The 16,972-nt window shown below is 41.2% G+C and overlaps 1 long non-coding RNA gene across 2 annotated transcripts in view; it reads left to right on the top strand.

The window, feature by feature from the left end:
* LOC143268300 (uncharacterized) overlaps window positions 1-16,972 on the top strand; it is a 60,733-nt gene that overhangs the window by 306 nt on the left and 43,455 nt on the right. For both annotated transcript variants that reach the window (XR_013044054.1, XR_013044055.1), the window contains exon 2: window positions 604-633. This is a non-coding gene — a long non-coding RNA (uncharacterized LOC143268300). The remainder of the gene's footprint in view (window positions 1-603; window positions 634-16,972) is intronic.

The raw sequence follows: 16,972 nt of genomic DNA, 5'->3' as shown, positions 1-16,972 counted from the left end.
TTTAATGGACCTTGTGTTAATGAATAAAGAGGTTATCTTGGTATATCCTACTTAATTGGTTGGATACCCCTAAAAAGAGAACATAGACCCTCCCTAATGTTAGAGACCATGCATTTCAGCTTATATTTCTATATTGCTATAGTTTGAATAATCCCACCAAAGCTCATGTTGAAATTCAATCTGCCTTGTAAGATATTAAGAATTAAGACTACATGAGACCATTATGGCTCTAATGAATTGAGCCCCTCCCTCATTCATGGACTCATGGATTAATAGACTGATGAATTACTTTGGACGTGGCTTTACTACGGACATGCTCTCTGCCTGACCAGCTTTCTCTGTCTCAGCCTATGGTGCCCTTTGCCATGTCATGATCCAGCAGGATGGCCCAAGATGAGGCCAAGCAGGTGTTGACACGATGCTCTTGGTCTGCCAAAATCATGTCCTATGGGAGTAAGCCCGTTTAGTATATCTTCACAGCTGACTAAGCCAGTTCCTTGTAATGAATTTTATGGGGGCTCTGTTTCTCTAGTTGAACCCTGGCTGATATAGTTATCATCAGAAAGGAAGCAACATATGCCTATTTTCCATTTTCATTTCCAGGAAGAGATGAGAACCAACAACACTTAAGAGGTAAGCAGACACTTAGGCGCCCAGTGATCTGAGCCTTCTAGCATTTTCCATCACCAGCCAAATGACTTTGGGTAACTAAGTTTCATCGCCTCTCTAAGCACTGTTTATTTATAAAATACTATTAAATACTAAATCTGGGCCTACCTATTTTCCAGGGTTGTTTTGAAAACTCAAAGGAGAAAGCACATGAGAGATGTTCAGTTTTCTAATTAGAGCCACAGAGAGTATGAAGACATGTAAAGACTTCATGCTTCTGTGTACAGATCAGAGACATCACGCAAAGTTCATTGGGAAATTGGTTCTTAAGACAACAAAGTCTGGGATCAGGCTAATCCTTCTGCAGGAGAGGGTGGGGGAAGAGGAAGAGAGGGATCAAGGAGGAGAGGACAATCTACCTTCACCAGTGTAGACACTGCCTCATCTCATGAGCCCTAAGTCACAGCACTTGACACATAAATCAAATATAAAACTTCTGCTGCTGCTTTGCCAATGATCAGACTTCCTTTCCCCAATTTATAATTCCACCATTCCTATAAAATAATCAAAGTGAATGCTTCCTATCTATTTATTTTGTTCCCTTCAGCCTTTAAATATTAAAAAAAAAATGGACTCCACAATGTTTCCACTCACAGGGAAATTACAGTGGCAGGAAGTTAAAGCTATTCAACAAACACAAATAATTTTTAATATTTGTATTTATTCATTGTTGTGGATATATGGGTAGAGGGGCATGCATATTGCTGTGTCAGGCATGTGGAAGTCAGAAAACAATTGTCACAGCCTGTTCTCTCCTTCCACATTAGGATCTAGGGATCAAACTTGGGTCATCGGGCTTGCATGGCAAGTGGTTTATCCACCCAGCCATCTCACCAGCCCACAAATAATTTTTGTTCTTGTTTTCCTTTTATTTTTGAGGTCACAGTCTAAGAATTTCTTCTTTCTGTTTTCTCACTCCAAACCCTTCCCTATGGTGCTCTTTGCTCCTTTTCAAATCCCTGGCCTTTTTCTTCATTAGTTGCTGTTGCATACATAGATGTGTATGCCACTCATGTGTATGTATGTTTTCAGGGCTGACCGTTTGGTAGTGAATAATTAATTGGTGTGCTCTCCCCTGAATAAGACTGTGTCTCCAACTCTCAGGATTCCTTAGTTTGCCTGTGGTTCTTTGGGTAGGGTTTAGGCCTTGTGGGTTTTCCCCCATTCACTCTGGCATGTCTTTTGGTGTAGTCCTTGCTTAAGCACTCATGTTGGTGAGGCATAAGCCAGAATAATTTAGGGAGTAAGCACTTCCGGAGAGTTAAGGATAGACGGGCTGAAAGACAGTTGATGTGCAAAACGATGAGGAAGGCTTTGGGATTGGACACTGGAAATATGGAGGCATGTGTTAATGCACAAATGAAGCCTGAAATATGCAGATATGAACTCATGAAAAGTTGGGCTTTATTCAAAATATCATGCTACATATAAAGTTAATTCTACTCAATTAACTGTAAAGACAAGGAGAAAAGATGACATCAAGTATTTATTACATACCAAATCCTGTCGTTGGTGTTTTAAATAATTTTTTTTCTTAAATTGTCACAAGGTTTCCTATTCTTAACCCCAGTTTAGTGATAAGAAAATTGCAAAAATATTAGAGAACTAATGAAGGTGGGACTGGGTTTGAGCCCAGTTCACATCAAGGGACTAATAATTTTTACATTTTGCAGTCCCATAGGCTTTCATTTGAATGGATGTTAATAGTATCATAATTTAAGAGAAAAATTTTTGTAAATTATGTGCCAACCTCAACAACTTGACTCAAAAACAAAAACTGAACCCAATATGTAAAAATTCATTCAATGCTCTTCAACTTTTGGTGCAGATCATTACCTGGGGAGTTGAATCCTCATTACATGTTATATGAAGACCAAAGGATTTTAGTTCCTGATCATTTCAACCTCAGAATAAGACGATATCTTATGTCTTATTATTTATGAAAGACAAGACTTTGAGAGACACATGACATGGTGGATATGAGCACACAGAAAGTATTCAATAACTGCTTGTGACCCAACGAAATCTGATGAATCCTTGGTGCTTTAAAATTTACAAATCATTTTTTCTCATAGTATTTATGACAATCATACCATGCATGTGAATGACAGCAGATTGCTAGCCCCATTTCATCAATAACAAAACTCCATACATTTGAGAAAAATGTCCCAAACTTCTTGGATTTAACTACAAGTTGAAATCTCCAAAGTACAAAAAAAAAAAAAGGATTTTCCCACATTAAAGGTAGAAATTTGGGGGTAATGCTTAGCAAGCCTATGCCTTCTGTTTAAATAAAATGTTAAAATAAACATACTTGGGTGATGCAAAGCTATTATATCCAATGTGGTCATATCTCACTGACAGTAAAATAAACTGGATAAGCAGTTATCAACTGTGATGTTGTGTCATTGTGGTATTGATGCTTCTGAGATCAACATATAAGAAAAATTTAGAGGTAATAATAAAGTATTAGTCAAGCAGCACCCAGTGTGGGCCACCACTACCAAGAAAGAGGAAGGTCAGCCCTAAGTAGCTATCAGTTCTGGGAACCTCAAATAATTATGAAAATATCAAAACTATAAACACTCAAAAGCCAAAATAGTAAATATTACTTCTACTTAGTTAATGTAGCCCTTTCTTGAGATTGTACATTTACATTATGAATTGGAAAATTTTTTTAAGAAAAACTTTTATTATTTATATAGCTAGTCATGGCAGAAATAATGCAAACCAAAAAAGTGAACATGAGAGAGTCTTTCCAACAGCCTGTGTATGCACCTTTTATACCATGAACCAAAATTAAATTCTTATAGGGATTCATTTCATTTGAGCTTTTCTAATGGGTAAAGTCAACACATTTTGTTATCAGTTACCCATGGTCTTGCTTGCTTTCCACAAATACTTACAAGGCATGACTAAGCCAAGGAATGCAAGCCTCTTAGCTGTTTAACACTCCGTCTCAGGCTTTTCTACCTCCATCTAATCCCTTGGTCACAACCTCTGGGAAATCCAACACGATGCAGAAACAGTCTTTTGCTTTATGGTCTTATATAAAAGAATCTATCACCCAGAAGTCATGGGATACGTTGCTGACTCAACCTAAAGAAGGATTTCAGGTTGGGTCAGCAACATGTCCTGGGAGGCACAGCCGCCAAGCTTCCTCGTAAGGCCAGGTCACAGTGAGTTTACCGTGAAGGCTGGATGGGTGCTGTAATGAATGCTGGCACTCTGTCTAAAACCAACATCTATAAAAAGAAGCTTCCTCCTGTGTCCCTCCCCATCAAACCTGTGTACTTTCCTAACAGGAAACCGGGAAGATCTTTTCTCTATCCCATGCTCAGCTCTTTTGTAGAACAATTAAACTTCTGAAGATTCAAGGAGACGATGAATCTCTGGTTTGCCCATGAACAATCAGGTATATTCATTTGGCAACATAAGCACTTCTTCATGTGATCCAAGGTGTAGGAAATGGGCCCAAAATAACCATTTGTACTTAATGTTTTTAGTTTTAAAATTTCGCATACAATATATTTTGATCATGCTTTTCCCATACCCAACTCCTCTCAGATCCTCCCTAATTGTCAAGCTTTTCTTCCTTCCTTCCTTCCTTCCTTCCTTCCTTCCTTCCTTCCTTCCTTCCTTCCTTCCTTCCTTCCTTCCTTCCTTCTTTTCTCCTCTCTCTCTCTCTCTCTCTCTCTCTCTCTCTCTCTCTCTCTCTCTCAATCAATCAAAACAAAAAAGCAAGACACAAAAAAAACCCACATTAAGTTGATTATTTTTACAATTTCTGTGAGGAGTTGTGTTGGAATTTTTGGGAATTGCAATGAATATGTAGATTGCTTTTGGTAGGATTGCCATTTGCACAATATTAATCCTATCTTATTGATCCACAACCGTGGAAGATCTTTCCATCTTCTAGTGTTTTCTTTGAGGTCTTAAAAGTTTTTACTGTACTTGCTTGGTTAGAGTTATCCCAAGTTTTGTTGTTGTTTTGTTTTTTTAGGCTATTGTGAAAAATAATGTTTCTCTGGTTTCTTTCTTGGTATATCTGTCATTTGTGTATAGGAAGGCTACAATTTTTTGTATGTTAGTCTTGTATCCTCCTACTTTGATCTTTTCATAGTATCCCAGATTTCCTGGATGCTTTGTGCTTAGGGTTTTTAGATTTAACCTTTTCTTGGACTGGGATAACCATTTCTTCTCCCTTGTATTCACAACCTGAAATTCTCTCTTCCATGTCTTGTAATATGTTGGTGAGGCTTACCTTGAGGTTTTGTTCAGCACTCTAAATTTTTCATTTCTGGTTTTATTTCAGTTTGGGTTTTCTTTAGTAATTCTATGTCTTTGCTAAGTTCAGCTTGCATGTTTTGAATTGTTTTCACTATTGAATTCCACTGTTTTTGTTTTCATATCTTTATCTAGCATATCTTCTGTTGGACAGATGAGAACTAGCAAAGATGGCAATCTGTTTCACCACAAATCCTCTGGTGTTTTGTTGTTGCTACTGTCATTTCCTTTCGTTTTGTTTTCCAAGTCAACTGATTTAAATGCTGATCCCATCTCCAATATACCTTCACCAGAACATCCAGGATAACGTTTGATGGGATAGCTAGGTAGTTGTGTGTCAAGATATCAAGTTGGCACATAAAATGTCTAATACCATGCGCTTCTCTCCCTTTGTCTGACATCCTGGAGACCCTCCTCAGTGTTCCACCTTCCTCTCATTGAACTTGGTGTCTCAACCAATAGTTCTCCACTCCCAGCAAATTGTTGGCTGTTCCCTCAGTGTAAACTGCCGGCATCTTATAGAAATGATGCTTGATACTCTCTCCTGTATTAGGGTGATCCCCAGCAGCAAAGCCTTTTCTGTGACCCCACCCACCCCCTGCTACCATGTCAACAGCATCCCTACAGTTGAGAAATCATGTTCTAAATGACCAGTTCATTTCCAGTCTCTCTGACCCCACTCATTATTGCTTCATCATCTCTGGCCTCTGTTCCGGTCACAGAGCATGCCAATTTCTTCTCTCCCAAAGGCCTCTGCAATTGTTGTTCCCACTGCCTAAAAATACTCTGCTCCTTTAATTGCTGGCTCCTTATCATCAAGTTCTACCCAAAAGGCCCTTAATCCCTCTGCATTTGATGAACCTAATTCTTTCTTTATCACCATCAGACATTTGCTGTGTAACCTCACACATCAGAGGTCTCACACTCTGAAAGATGCAGAAGGCTGGGTGTCAGTCACTGTAGCCTGGAGACAAGTGAGAAGCCTGGAACATTAGCAAGCACTCAATGGATTCTTGGTTAAGGAAGAAAAAAAAATGTCTTACGTGTTGTCAGTAATTATGACTCTCTACATGGGCTTGCTCAGGCAGTGTCCCCTACAAACTCAGATGTGACTGTAGAAGATCTGTTCCCAGAGCACCACTGTGACAATAGCTCCCATCTGCTCACTCTGCCCCCAGAATACTGAGTTATTTTCTGTTGATCACAGAACACAAGTCCAGACCTTCTCCCTACGTCATCTCACACCCAGGACATAGATTGGTGTTCTTGTGAAACTTCATCTGAGTTCTACTCCAGAAATCCTCAAACATGCCAAGGGAAGACACCACAGATACAGAGTCAATATTTGATCAGAGTCCTCAAGAGGAACTTGCCCCAGGAAAGAATTGGCATAAGAAAACTAAACAGATCTCATCAAAGTGACTCACTTTACAAATATGCCCTGTGTACTCTCTGCAACCACGGGTCCCTCCTGACAGCAATGGGGCCAAGGTCATCTAGCCTGAACCGTGTAGTGGGACATATGTACCTCAGTCTGTCCATACAGATTATCTCCCCACCCACAATCCTCTTCTGTACCCCCTGCCTCGTTCTTAGGGTGGCAGACATGGACTTGCCAATGCCTCTGACGTGACTCAGTATGTGATCATGACTGATAATTATTAGTCTTTTGTGCCGTGCTTCCCCCCGCCCCCCAATAAATGTTTTTAAGTGCCGTTCCTCATCACTATGCTTCTGGAAACATCTTTCCTGCTTCAACACTTCTGATGGGGTCCCTCCGTTCTCAGTTCTGACCACATGGCTTTTTTGTGCATGGAAGCCCACAGTAGAACTCACCTTCCTCTGTCATCTGTTTTCTGAGCTAAGTATCCATCATGTGAGCAGGACAAGCCACTTTCTCCATTATGACTATTGGAACTTTTGAGAGAGGGCCACCAGGAAGGTTGCCCGCTGCCAACTGTCTTCTTCCCCTCCTGTTTCATTCCCCCACTTTATCAACTACCCTCTTAACCACTCTGGGTGTTTCAGTAGGAATCTAGAATTGCTACCACCACCTGTCTTGGATCCTCAGATAGTCCAGTGGGTAGTCAAATAACTCACAATGAGATAATTAAATTATTATAATTAAAAACACACAAACCATGAAAGGTGCATGAAAGTGAATTAACTACTCTCGCAAGAAATCTTAAAGCTATGGGAGCTCAACACAATAGAGAGGTTTTGTTTTTTAGTTTTGGTTTGGTTTAGTTGGTTTGGTATTTGTTGTGGATGTCTTTCTGTATGCTGTGAATATGTGCTGCTTTGATTGGTTGATAAATAAAGCCGTTCAGCCTATGACAAGGCAGCTTAGAGGCAGGTGGGAAATCCAAACAAATAGACAGGAAGAGAAAGGAGAGGCAAAGCAGAGGCTGTGAGCTGCCACCAGGAGAAGCAAGATGTAAAAGATATTGGTAAGCCATGAGCCATGTGGCAAAGTATAGATTTATAGAAATGGGTTAATTTAAGATATAAGAGCTAGCTAGCAAGAGGCCTGCCATAGGCCATACAGTTTGTAAGAAATATAAGCCTCTGTGTGTTTAATTGGGCTCTAGCAGCTTCAGGACTGGGTGGGACACAGGAAAACTCCAGTTACAGTTTTTGAGTTTTCTGTATTTTTTTTTTTTTGGAGTTTTTTGTTTGTTTGTTTTTGTTTCTGTTTGTTTGTTTTTTATTTTTTGTGTTTTTTTTGTTTGGTTGGTTTTGTTTTGTTTCGTTTTGTTTTTGTTTTGATTTTGGTTTTTGGTTTTTGGTTTTTTTTTTTTTTTTTTTTTTTTTTTGTGTGTGTGTGTGTGTGTGTGTGTGTGTGTGTTTTACTGGCTCATCTAACAGATCAACAGATCTGTTAGACAGACCTAAGGTCTGTCCATCTCAGAGGCATGAAGTCTTCACTGGATTCCCTGCGAGCAATAGTCAGGAGGGTAAGGAGACTAAGAGACAGTGAGGGAAGGCACTTGATGGACAGGAGCATGCGTCATTTCTTCCCACTAGGCGTTAGTCACATATCATCACACGCTCACACCTAATGGCAAGGGTAGCTTCAAACGAAATCTGATTGTCTGCTCACAAGTAAAGAGAAACGTGGGACAAGTGAATTAATAGATGTTGCCAAGATCTAAGATCCATCTTCCCTTTCCTGGTTAAAAGGAACCTGCTGAAGAATAAAGCCACAGCATAGTCAATCTGGGCAATCAGGTCAGACGGCCCTGATCCTATGCCAACTAGACTGTTAAAGAAAAGCACTTCTGTGTTTACAAAGGACGTTGGGCAGAAGAGTAATGGAGTAGGATAACAGACAAGAGTACAAATTTTCACGGAGGTCTAGAGAGACCAATGTTTATGCATAGTGTCTTGAGCCATGTCTTCCTATTATTTGAAGAGCCCAGTTCTGTGAGGCTCTGACTAAGCTCGTGTTGGTGCCAGTTGACAGCGCCTCACCTTGGCCCAGTGCCTAGAGCCCAGTGCCTTCCTATTGGGAGCCTTGCTGATACCACAAGACAAATCTTCTACAAGAACTGTTTGGCCATCACAGAGAAGCAACCAGAGAGCCCCTTATGCAACAGGAGCCATTCAGAACCATAGCTGTGTAGGAGCCCATGGAGAAACATGTCCTTGCCATCTCCTGAACAGATGATGCTGAGACATTTGTAAGATCTTTGCTGAGTAGTTCCCAAGATTCGGTTCCCTGTTTCTTGAACACCTCCCCCATCGTCCCAGGTTTCCTGTGCTTTGGTTTTGTTTTCCAGACAAAAGGCTCTCTACATCAAGTACCAGGTATCCTCAGCTGAGGCTGACAGGGTCACAAATCCTTGTGCTTCTTTCTAACCTCCCTCTGCTCTTCCCCTCCCCTGCCCATCTGATCATCTTGCCCATATCATCAGGTTCTTTTCATGTAGGAACCCAGGATAAGACAATTCAGAATTTTTACCCCATGGTTGGTGACTCCCCTCACTCAGGTCTACGGTAAGGCCAGATGTTATGAGAAGGAAGTATGTGAGAACACAGCTGCTTACCTCATGGTAGCCAGGAAGCAACTAGATGAAGGGGCTCCTGTTTCAATACCCCCTTCAAGGGCATTCCCTCAAGGACCCACTTCCTCCAACTATGAAGACCTTCCTCTTCTCCCAAATATCACAAGCTGAAACCAAGTCCATGGCCGTGGAAGGCATTCCAGAACCAAGTCTTAACAATATTCCAATATGCACCTTGATTGTACTTTAAGAAGTATTTTGGCCACTCTTTCTTATTCATTTAGTTGTGTGTTTTCTTAGAAACCTTTAGAACTAAATCAAACTTCTGTCAATTTGATTCTTAATTACAGGATATTTTCTAACTTATTAATTTGATGATTTTCTAATTCGTCATATCTCCAACCAGAATGAAATTTATTGATAAGTACAACAAATAATTGTTTTAAAAATTCTTACCATTAGGTTAATAGTGGATTCACTGAGAAAAAAATCTTAAGTTTGAACTATTTTAAATAACGTCTTAAATAACCACAGTATTTTAAATTTATATTTTATTTAATTGGTACAAAATAAAGTGTTCTATTTTAACTTCCAAATCTCTGTCCTAGACCACTGAACTTTTCCGTCTTTCCTTTGTTTGCTTCCCCAACACCCCCCCCCCCACACACACACACACACTTCTCTGATTTAAAATTCTGAAGAAAATTCTCCAGGGATAGTGAGTCAGCAAACCAAAACTACATTGACTCCCATGGTCAAAAAAGTAGTGAAGTACTGAGGCTTCCAAAATAGATACACGTCTTGTGGGAAAATCACCACCAAGCCTCCATTCCCATACAGCACGATGCTAAAGCATTCTGCACCTTGTCTTCCCCACCTCCCAGCTCCCACACAGCTCAGTTTATACCCCAAGCAGAAGTCACAGAGTGCTCAAGAGTAATAATTGGAGGTCAGCACATCTAAGATCTGGGCATATAGTGAAGCACAGAATCTCAATAAGCTCTGGCATCTTTCCATTTGTCAATGATTAGCAACTTAACGTTATCGGTCAAAATCAAAACAAGTCCATTGTCTCCATGAGCCCAGAATAGTCGGTGCTTTTCTTAATCTTCCCATGCTTGTTTCATTTATTCATGCAGATCTGGAGTTTTGATCTGTGTGGCATGGGATGGATTTATTGTCGTTATTGAGTTCCACTATCTAGTAAGAAGGACTATAACTAAATATCTGATCTTCTAACCTTATACAGCAGTGTGTCCATTTTAGATTTATAAGTCTCCAATAGACAGGGATAGCAATCCATAGTTTACAGGGAATTAAAGCAATGAACGCACCATCTCCCACAGGTGGGAGTCAGACCCATTCACCTAATCTCAAAATCAGAACTCTTTAAACTTACACCCACTTGACAACCTCCAGGAAAAAAAACAAACAGGAATTTGAAAGGTTGAATGATGTGTCTAGCAATGTCCATAGCACATGATAAATTCCTCCAAAATTATTGTCATTGGGATAACTATTATTATCACAATTATTATTATTATTATTATTATCACTATTCAAAGATTAACTCTTCAAATCTACTACCCACTATTTTGAATTGTCTATGGTGTGACTGGGGAGATGCCTAAATCTGCAAAGTGCCCTCATGCAAGCAGGAAAACTTGAGTTCATAGAAAGCATGGTGGCATTCTCCTTCAACCCCAGCAGTGGAAATGGGAAGACCTCTGAGGCTCATTGGCCAGGCAACTTAGCAGAATGATTAGCTAGCTTCAAGTTCAGTGAGAAATCCCCATCTCAAAAAATAAGTGGGGAGGAATTAGGGAAGACACTCAATATTAACTTCTGGCCTCTATTTACACATAAATGCACACACTTATAATAACAAGAACATATACAAGAAAGAGAGAGAGAGAGAGAGAGAGAGAGAGAGAGAGAGAGAGAGAGAGAGAGAGAGACCCACATACAGCATTAAGAATTCTAAGTATAGCCAGGCAATGGTGGTGCACGCCTTTAATCCCAGCACTCAGGAGGCAGAGCCAGGTGGATCTCTACAAGTTCAAGGCTAGCCTGGTCTACAGAGTGAGATCCAGGACAGGCACCAAAACAACACAGAGAAATCCTGTCTCAAAAACAAACAAACAAAAATTCTAAGTATAATATTATATGACCTAAACCAACAGAAAAATATGAAAATGTAAGACTCTAACAAGCCAATAAACTCAATATATAAAAGCAGAATAAATAAATGTACTTAAATAATAAATATTTGAAAAGACTTCGTGCTGTGCATAATTTCTCCTCTTTGATCAATGCCTATCTAGATCAGAAGTACATTTATTTTCATTGAATGGGAAATATTATAGATGCATAAGTAGGTGGCTAAGCTATGATGAAGGCAAACTGTTAATGAGTTTTTAGACTATTTAGAACTAGTGTTTCTTAATGTTCAAATCAAACAGAAAGAGGTTGAAGGGGAACCTGTTAAATGCTGGGTCAGTTTATCTGGAAAGCAGTGTCATTTTCCCTTTCTATCAGTTTCCAACTTGTAGCCTGTATTCTGACAACTAGTCAGCTAATTTGTATCTGCTGGTCAGAATGCCCTGTCATAGTTCTATGGTGCAAGTTTGATCCTCAAGCCAACAAGCTGAAGTTCAGTGTAAGCACAGTGACCTGAAGTGTGGCCAGGCTTGGAGTCCCAACCCCCAGCCCTGCACAGCATGAACAGCATGTGCCCCACACTGCAGGCCTGCAAGTAATTACAATTCCCTCTCAGCTCTTCCCAGACAGCCAGGACATAGGAACAGAGACCCACTGGACCTGTGAGGTCTTCTACAGCGGCTCTAGTTAAGGGGAAGATTGGTTAGATGACAAGGCCTTAGTAGGACATTCCAGCGTGAGTAACCAAGGGAGGCTGATCCCCCTGGAGATCCTGACTGCCTTCTTGTCCTGCGAGATGCCCTGTCCCCCCGGCTCTGAGACTCTTATCTGGCTCAGGATTCGGATGCCACTTTCTCTTCTCATTCTACACAAATACAATCTCTCCATCTGTTACCCTCAGACTCTAAGGTGGCCACTGGAACATGGGATAAGCCTGGGTTCAGGTAGGGACCACCCCCTGAGTTGGCTGTCTGTTAGCCACTGACTAGGTCATAACATGCCCAATTCTTCTGCAGGACTTCCACTGGGGTGCTACAAAGGGAGCTGTGCTATCCTACTGTGGCCAAAAGAGATAGCCTGTATCCCAGTCAAGCCTCACCTTACCTGAGATTTCATGTTCTAGGTACAGTGTTAGAAAATGAGAGGGATAAAGTGGCATCCTGGAAAGGCTATCAGAAATTAATTAATCTATGCTGCATTTATTCAGTGACTACTACTGCATACCAGTTTAGGGGCTAGGTATTCAGAAGTCAATACACCAGACAAAACTCCCTACACTTCTCAATGAAATTGTCACTGTTAGGAGAAGGATGTATTTTTTCCCTTACTGCCCCTCCCCAACAGTGGCACAAACTTCACATTTTAAGTATATGTTATTATTTTTTAGTTTTATGTGTATATACATACACACATATATACAGAGAGAGAGAGAGGCAGACAGGCAGGCAGGCAGGCAGTGGGGAATTAATACAAACTGTAAAGAAACATAGAACAAGAGAGGGGAGAAAAGCACAAATAGTTCTTCCTGAAAAAAAAAAATTTCATTTGGGTGAAAACTGGAAGGCCAAGAGAGAAGCCTTGAGGCTATGAGGAGAGACGGATTCCAGCTCAGGCAGCAAGCGCAGAGACTACAGAGGCCTTTGCTGGGGTAGACTGAGGAAGATGGAGGGTAAGCAAAGAGACTTATGTATTGAAGTGCAAGACATGATGAGAGAGGAAGAAGGATGACGGCGGGATAAAAAGTGCAGGTCATGTTATACTGAAACCCATTCATTTGCATGCTACCTTAAATATGAATTAAAACGTAATAATAACCTGAACTTAAATGACAAATCTTGTGGTCCCTAGTCCACTTGCAGATAGAGACATCCAATGGAGATCAGGCAGAATTCAGTAGCTAGGCAGGACTGAACAGCTAAGCTTTAGTCTTTGGTGTTTAGGTGACATATTAATTTTCTATCGCTAATAACAAATTCCCACAGATGGAGCAGCTCAAACAGTACCTTCTGGTCACCCCACAATTCTGTGAGGAACAAGGCCAGCACAGCATGACTGGCTTCTCTGCTTCAGCTATCACACTCTAACATCGAAGTATGTAATGGGGCTATTGATGGGAGGGAAGTGGGCCAGCAAAGGGCCACTGGTCTTCTTCCAAGATCACCAGTTGGTGGCTGAGGTCTCAGTGACCAAAAGACTGAAAGCCCATTTTTGTGCTGGCCAGCAGTCAAGTCTTACTCTCAACTCCTAGGTGTCCACAGTTCTCTGCTGCTTTGTTTTTCTACGGCCTGGCTATTTTCTTCCTCAAGGCCAGCTAGAGAATCTCCTTCTCACAGCATCTTCCACTTTAGCAATGGCCCAGTCCCTCTTCGAAAAGCTCAGCCAATTAGATCAAACCACTCAAATGTCCCTTTTGATTAACTCATGGTCAAGTGTGGAGTGAACTAATCCCAGAATTAACACCCCATCATCTTCATGTCCCACCTACCCAGGGACTTACATAGAGGGCCAGGAGTCTTGTTAGCATCTTAAAATATCAAACACTATAGAAATTATCTAAAACCTTTAGATGAGATTACCAAATTAAAGGTAGCTAGAACAGAAAATTAATCTCTTCCTCCAGAGAGCACTGAAGCTTCCTGGTCCTGATGCTTCCTGACCCTGTTCACCAGATTTCTATTTCATTCCGAGAGTAGCCCACATCCTCCTGCTTAGAGGAGAAAGGGAAATTCCTCTTGCTTATAATCAGTCAACAGTAGTAGATCCCCACCTCACATACCCCACCTCTAGTAGTTTACGTCACACCAAAATCTGAGGACCACTTGTTCAGACCAACAAAGGAAATCTGAGAGGCAAATCAAAGAAAACGGGGCCCTTTGTACCTAAAACTATGAATCAAGAATTATCTAGATTTGGGGTGAGTTCTTCTCTAAAGTGTTCTGTTGATATCCACTGCATTAAAAAAAACTGAAGTGTCTGACAACATGGCCCAAGTTTCTTCTACTTCTGACACACAATAACCCATGTCTCTTTGGGTGGCTTCCCTTGTTTTGTGCTTAGCATGGTTACCAGAGATGCAAAGAAAGGTGCTAGGGAGATACCTCAGTTGGTAAAATGCTTGGCACACAAGCATGAGGATCTGAGTTTGGGTTCTGGCACCCACATAAAATCCTGGAGCATCGATAACCCCAGTTCTGAGGAGGCAAAGAGAAAGACTCCCTAGAGTTCACTGTCCAGCCAGTCTAGTCAGTCAGTGAAACTCAGGTTCAGTGGAAGACCCTACCTCAAAAAAAGGATGCTGGGTGGAAAACAACCAAGACAGCTGTCGTCAACCACTGCCCTCCATACACACATGCCCTAGGGGGAGGGGAGAATATGTAATTGGAGAGCCCCAATCTTATCCCTGCCCTCCCAACATCTCATTTTTTAAATGGTGGTGTGTCCAAGCTGGAGAGATGGCTCACAGGTTAAGAGGATTAAGAGCACATACTGCTCTTGCCGAAGACCTGGATCTTCTCCTGCTCCTGCACACACATACATACACTGAGAAACACACACCTCATACACATAAAAACTAAATGAATTGGGTTTTTTTTAATGTTGCGTAGAGTAGCAAAAACACATGCTTTACAGAGTGACAACTCTGCTTTAATTGTGACTCTTTCTTTACAGACAGTGCAGCTTTGAGATCACTGTCTATCTTTCATGTACCTTTTTCTCCCTACCTATCAAATACAGTAATATTACCTTCCCTCCTGGGTTACTGAAAGGATTAAAGTAAAATAATAGTATAAATGCATTTATAATTCTGGCCACTAAGGAGAGTACTTATGTGGCTATTGTGCCTATGACTTCCTTTGCAACAGAAATTGAGGATGACCTCTGACCTCTGTTTGTCTCAGCATTGCCATACACACAGAGACCAGAAGCCTTCAGGAAGAGTCACTGTAAATAGAATGAGGTAGCAGCTCAGCTTGCTCATGTCCTCTGCCCTAGTAATGATTTGCTAATATTATCCAATCCTCCTCCAAATTTCGCTTTGGACTGGACAAAGGGGTAGGGGAACCTCACCAGTTGAGCTACAGTGTGTAAATGCACACAAGGGTAGTCAGGTCAAAATCACAGAGTCCAAAAGAAGAAAAGGCAAACAAAGACATCCAAACCATTTCCTGCGTGGATGCAAATTCAGAATGATTGCACAATGCGTGGCACTGCTCCAGGTACCAACATGCCCTGGAAGGAAACTGCTAAATAGCACTTAAAATGTGCATATGAAGGTGGCTGATCCCTTAACTGTTTTCTACTACACAAATGTCCAGCTTGATAACTGAATACCTGTTTAAACTTTGCAGACGTCATTCCTCACTTAGCAACCCTTCAACACTCTGTTAGCTCACTTAAAATCTTCCCTTTCTAATGCCTTCTACATATTAACAATTTAGGTTTGTGTCAAATCCAACTATTGTTTTTTTTTTCCTCAGCAACTCTCACTGCTCTGTTAGTGAAATTATGAAGGTACATCCCCCCATTATGTGGTTTGTTGGTTTGTTTTCATATTTCTGGATCCTAAGTATCATCTTCACCTTAAAAAAAACAAAAGTAGGGTAAGTCCCATATTCCTTTCCTGGAGTTCTATGTATTCACCAATGCTCTAAACAAACAGGCTGCCAGCTGGTTACAAAAGACAAGACAAGTGGCTAGAGTGATGGCTCAGGAGTCAAGAGCATGTGCTGTGCTTGCAGAGGATCAGAATTTGGGTCCCAGCTTCCATGCTGGATGGCACTCAACCCTTGTAACACCAACTCCAAGAGATCCAAAGCTCTCTCCTGGCTTCCATGGGTACCTGCACTCATATGCACATACTCCCCTGCTGTGGATGCTGTAAATGTGTTGCTCTGGTTGACCGATAAATCAAACGCTGATTGGCCAGTAGCCAGGCAGGAAGTATAGGATAGGTGAGACAAGCAGAGAAGAGAATTCTGGGAAATGGAAGGCTGAATGAGGAGATGCCAGCCTGCCGTCCAGGGAGCAGCATGTAAAGGCAGCAGGTAAAGTCACAGAACACGAGGTGACATATAGATGAACAGAAATGGGCTGAGTTTAAGTGCAAGAGCTAGACAGTGATAGGCCTGACCTAATGGCTGGGCAGTTTAATTAATATGAGCATCTGAGTGATTATTTTATAAGCAGTTGTGGGGCCCATGGGGGCTGGGCAGGACTGGAGAAAACTCCAGCTACACTCCCCTGTACACACACACACACACACACACACACACACACACACACGCACACAGGTACACATGCACACACACACATACACAAATATCCCTATGCAAGCCCACATATAAAGAATAAATCATAAAAAGAGACCTCATTCACTCTCAACTCATGTCATTTAGGATTAAGTATGCCATAGAGTCATCTTGTTTCTTGGGAATGACTCAAGATGTAATGATTCATTAAATTCACCACTGTAAAGATTTCATTCACTCAAGTTGCCTTTGAAGCAAATGCAGAAACTAACTCCAGTTGTAGAGGATAGGGAGTCCATAACTCAAAACCAACAGAAAGCCTAGTGAGTAAGGAAGAAATGGGAATGGGCCAGGAAGCCAATTAGAGGCCAAGAAATACAGCCCTTTACATGATATGAGAAATTTAAAACCCACAGACTAATAAGGAAGGGCCAGAAGCTTCTTTCCCAGAGAGATGCCAATAAGGAAATGTGATTGTCACTTTAGAGGAAGTACCCCCTATGCAGGAAAAGGTGGAGACTATGAGGAACAGCACAGGGGTAGATGGGGTAGCCTGAGAGTCTGGGCTCCCCAGCTAGCCTTGGATTTGATATTACAAAC

Source organism: Peromyscus maniculatus, chromosome 13 (genome assembly GCF_049852395.1).
Source record: "Peromyscus maniculatus bairdii isolate BWxNUB_F1_BW_parent chromosome 13, HU_Pman_BW_mat_3.1, whole genome shotgun sequence".
Classification (NCBI taxonomy): Eukaryota; Metazoa; Chordata; class Mammalia; order Rodentia; family Cricetidae; genus Peromyscus; species Peromyscus maniculatus.
The sequence above is the reverse complement of the archived record's forward strand: the minus strand, read 5'-3'. Positions and strand labels throughout refer to the sequence as shown.